The sequence below is a fragment of the Thermobia domestica genome, chromosome 18 (assembly GCF_964235325.1).
Source record: "Thermobia domestica chromosome 18, izTheDome1.hap1.1, whole genome shotgun sequence".
Lineage (NCBI taxonomy): Eukaryota > Metazoa > Arthropoda > Insecta > Zygentoma > Lepismatidae > Thermobia > Thermobia domestica.
The window spans coordinates 12,161,792-12,167,193 of record NC_137471.1 but is presented as its reverse complement, the minus strand read 5'-3'; positions in this window follow the sequence as shown (position 1 = coordinate 12,167,193).

Here is a 5,402-nt window from a genome sequence, read left to right as displayed (position 1 = left end):
TGAAGTTACAAAATGTGCTACGGAAAACATAAAATGAAGCAACATAAATTCTACGAGCAACATAAAATAAAATTAAACGAAGCACCAAGAATCAGAATAAACACAATTATAGTATATGAACAAACCTAGCGAAGTAGCTCAAGTGGTAGAGCATTAGCTTCGCATTCGAGAGGTCGCGGGTTCAATTCACGTTGCCGACCATGCTGACTCGTGTTTTTCAGGATTTTCCTCAGTTCTACCATGCAAATGCCGGGATGGTACCTACTAAACAGGCCATGGCCGATACTTTCCCAAATCCTTTCCATTGTTGTTTTTGTTGTTGTTAGATATCCAGAGTAAAATGGCCTCTGAGCTGTATCTGGTGATCGTTAAATAAAATTAAATAAAACAGTACCGGTATATACTTGACATCGAGCATCAAAATTAGAAATGTTAATTTTTAATTAAGTGCAAACTTTTTAGTCCAGTATGTAGGGATCTGAACCCGGAAAAGAATTATAACTTAAGAAACTTGAAAGGAAAATATCCTGCAAGTTTCATTAAGCTGTTAACTTTTGCTAGGTCTGTCAAAACATGTCCTCTACATACCTTACTATCTACTAAGAGCGTGAAAATAATTTTAAGGGAAAATGTTAACTATTAATGAGGTGTAGGACTATCAACGTATGCGAGCTAAACCAAGTGTAAGAAAAAAAATCAACTTTCGCCTAACAAGAAAATGAACTCTGTGTCATCGGTTTGATTGACATTTGCATAGTTAGGGGGTATTAGGCGAATCTTGAATAGGCGAAACTTGAAGCCCCATTGAAACCAGTCTCTGGTCGCTTCCACTCGTTCCCTCGGGACGTGGCACCTGTCACTTTCGTCATTTTTCTTGTAATGGCCCTGTTGTTGGTCATTCCGGTGAGCTGACTCACAGACACTGTATCCAACTCGCTCACAGTTTGTTTTGTTCCAGACGCTACTGCTATTGTAGGAGAAAAATCGTCTACACACTTCAAAGGAGTGTTATTTAGGTCCTCCAATGTGAAGTATTGGTTATTGATCCGAAGTTTGTCAAATCGTAAGAACGCACGTTTACCCTCGGATCTAGCAATTTTCATATGTCCTTATTTGTCGTATATTCGCAGAAAAAATTTTGATAGATTACCTTCGGTGTACCTTTAGCTTTAAACGCGTTCCTCAAAACTTTGTAAGAATTAAACTTAACAATAATTGGTCTGTTACATCCTTTTCCTGAGCGATGTGCACGTTCGATATCACTTTTCGAAAGCTAAATTTAAAGCTTTTCTTGCACAAATTTCCGCACCACACTTTCACAATCCGCCCATTTTTTATTTGTCTTCCCTTTTAGTAGAAAGAAGGTTATTTCTTCGAGAGTAGTTCTTAAATTTATCAATTGTCCGGCGGTTATGTAGTATTTCCTCCTTCAGTCTTTTGTTTTCTTCCCTCAACTCTTGTAGTTCGGAAAACAAGTTACTTAACTTGTTTTGAAACTCATCATGAAGGTCAGTCATCTTCTTTTCCATTTTCTTTAGTTTTTCAATCACGTCATCAAGGGTACAGGAACCTGGGTTCATCTCCACACCTCCAATCCAAGCAATAATAGTACCGACGAAGAACAATTTCACTGCACTTTCCCACGGTTGTTTTTTACGCATTAGATTGCAACACTTATCGCGACTACCTATGTTCAAGACTTCTTTACGAAGCCTCCAGACTTGAATAGATATTCCCATTGTGCCACAGTTAAATGACTTCATGAACTCAACACAAGCACGTCTACCTGCTTCAACGTCTATCAAGTTGTATAAACTTGCTTGTGGCATTCTTTCCACGAACTACTTACACTGAGAAAAGTAAGCGGGTAACCTAGTGGAGGTTAATGGCTAATTTGGCTGCTAGAACCAGTTAATAATTTGCAACAACCCTTCTGAGATGATAAAAAAAAAAAAGGTTAAATTTACGAGGTCACCAGTAACCAATCGAATAAGGTTAATGGAAAATGTGAGAGAAACAATACAGTGTTTGGTTGTTATTAACCTATAAAGTAGGTTAGCAGAAGGTAACAATTCAAAAAGGTTAATTTAATTTAAACACTCTGTTGTTATTATTCGGCGTCAACTATGGTAATCGAGTATTAATATAGCATATTCCATTGGATAATATAATTCGTATTGTTCCTTCAAACACAACTTTGACGGTTTGAATACAAAAAAATGCAATATGAAAACTAATGACAACTCCTTAAGGTTGTCATTCAATTATGCTTTTGTATTACCCTTGAACCCCTATCAGAAATATATAGCAACTTACAGAGAATTTGTGTGTGAATACTCTTTACTATAAGCAAAGCTTTACTCGGTACAGGGGCGGATCCAGGGGGAACAATCGGGGCGATTGCCCCCTCCCCAGAAGAGGAAAATTTCTTATTTTATATATAAATAAAATCTATCCCAGATTTCGGAGCTCTTAAAAGTAGCTCTAAGTAGCAGTATTACAACCCACCGCTCCCCCAGAAATCTGTCCTGGATTCGCCCCTGACTCGGTATATTTAGTATTTTACCGTGAAGCAACGTATAACGTATTACATTTCCTATAATTCGCCACGAAATTATTAGTATGAGTGTATAAATGTTTTGACGGCAGTTACATGGTTAGTAGTGTTACCATGACTCATAAGAATATACTCATAACTACAGTGTTTAATTTCATTATGTGAATTACCTATGTATATACGTCACTTTATTGTAAATTTTAAAGATAAATCTCATATCTTTAATTACAGTTTAAAAAAGTTCGATTTCATTATATGTGTCAGTTACTGTGTTTCTCAATTAGTTGCATAAAAACATCTGATTATTATTCCGTATGATTTACTGAGAAAAATTTTGCAATTTAATCAAAATAAACTATGGCGAGCCGGGTTGATGGTGCTCGCAGGCCGTAGTTTGGAGATCCTACTCTAAGGGAATGAGATGGCTCAGTGGATCAAAATTAAGAAGTTATTTGAGATAACAACGAAATACGAAACTATGGAATTATGAGTTCATCCTTAGGCCATTTCTTCTTTCGAGATGCCATTTCATATAATAGTCACAATGAGTCATCATCTATTTCTTGGTAGTCAATGGGTTGTCATATATTTCTTTAAAAATGTAAAGATCTTAATTTCCCGTCTCCTTAGCTTAAATTACCATGTTAGATTTTGACACCTAAAATTTAAAAATGTATAGTTAATATTTACATATTTTTCATAGCTTGGCCCTTTCGCATTTATCCTATTTCAGCAACGTGTTAACTTATGATTTCGTTAATTGGAAATTCTACTGTAACTTTATTTTACACTTGTTTTGGACCTATTTGCTTGATTGCAAATTCAAAATCTTCGACAGCTCATTATATCGATATTCAAAACCTTCGATACATAGAGAAAAGTAATAGCCTTTTATAGTTTTTATACATAACTGCTGCGTCAAATGTTTAATAACAATATGGAACATTCCATAATTTTATATTTTCTTGTGTATACTTGTGCGTATTATTTGTGAGAATATCATCGTTATCGTAGGTATTCTGCCATTATTGGCAGGTTACTTACCGCAACTGAGAAGCTTCCATACTCCACGATCCTCCGCTAACCTCTTCGTCTTCACGTACTATTTCTTTGCTTTGATATAATCCATTAATTGTAGTCTCCTTCGCCCTCTCCCTCTCTTTCCTGCTACCATACCTTCTAGCACGTCCCTCATGATACAGTTCCTTCTTAGACAATGTCCCAACCAGTTCCTTTTCATCTTTTTAATAATATATAAAATTGTTCTTTTTTTCCTCCGTTGTTTCTTTAACCACCCTTTCATTTGTTTTCCGCTCGACTTAACTAATTCTCACCATTCTTCTCCACACCCACATTTCGAATGTTTCTAGCGTGAGAATGTGACTTTTTATTTTACTTGATAGTGTGCATCTTACATATTGTGTTGTGCTTTTCTCTAAAGAGACTGTTGAGTGTTTTACCTTTCTCTACCTCTCTCAACGAAGTACTGCGTAGCCAGTTATTCATAAATATAAAACGTAAATTTTGGGAGCAGTGCGACAATTATTCCCTTATAAAAGTGTATTTTCTATTATGTTCGTATTTGCTCTAATTTCGTTCGTTGTTAAATAAAGGAAATAATAGGTTTCGGGTACGCACAATAATTTGAATGTACAGTGTCCATTTACAAACTTGACTCGCTTTTATGTGTCATGTCGCGACCAGTTTTGATTGAGAGCTTCAGGTTGAGTAGGAACTACTGACTAATTTCGGAAGCAAACCCTATCAACTTTGTAATAATAATTATTATCTATCTATCAAAATGCTACAATAGCAACACCTGCTCTTGAGCTCCAACCTATGATAAAATACAGTCAACGCAACTGCTTCCCCTTTACGTATTATTATTGTCTTCTTTAATATTAATTTTATTTATTTTCTTCTTCTATTATTCATTACTTCACTCTTTTCTCTTCCTTTCCCTTTCTCATAATGTCTTGAGGTGGACAAACACCGTGTGCGCAGGGGCGTCATTTAGGGGAGGCAGGGAGGGGCATTTGCCCCCCCCCCTGAGTTTGAGATTTATATAGATTTTATCAATAGAGTAGTAGTAAATGAGTGAAAAACGCGAAATTTTACGTATATCGAGGGGTTTTGTCCCCCCCAAGCAAAATCTGAAATGACGCTCCTGCGTGTGCGTGGATTCTTCCGTTTCCTCCCATTTTCTCTCACATTCTTCATTCCATCATTATCACAGCCATCTAGTTATTATAGTCTCCCTAAGCCCCGGCTCATAAACGTGGAATGTTAAACTCAAGAAAAATACTTTAATACATGTAATTTAATAAACCTTATTCTTAACAATTAACTTTTATTTATATAAAAAAATAAAGGTATGTGTATCATGAAAAAAAAAACCAAGAGCTCCACCGTGGCTAAGCGGTTAGCATGCGCGCCTGTGGCGTGGGAGATCGGGGTTAGATTCCCAGTGGGAGATCATGTGGTTCGGATCTCACGTTAAGCTGTAGGCCCATGTCTCATATAGCCTTGCTGCTGAAACGGGACGCTAAACTGAAAATCAGATCAAATAAAAAAAATAAATAACAGAAAGTGTCCCATTCTGTTGATGATAGTTCATGATTTTTTTCTTTAATCATAGACAACAGAGTCTTGGATGTGTTTCACCCACCGCCATCACTTAATACACAACTCAGTTGGGATTTTCCGAAAGATTGGAAAGATTTGATGTTATCATCTTCTTTTCTTTCTTTTGCTCAGCATAAACATGTGTTGGCAGTATTCCCACCCCTCACCTCTGTCTTCTCTCTCTCTCTCTCGCGTCATCTCTAAATTTGGACACTCAAGA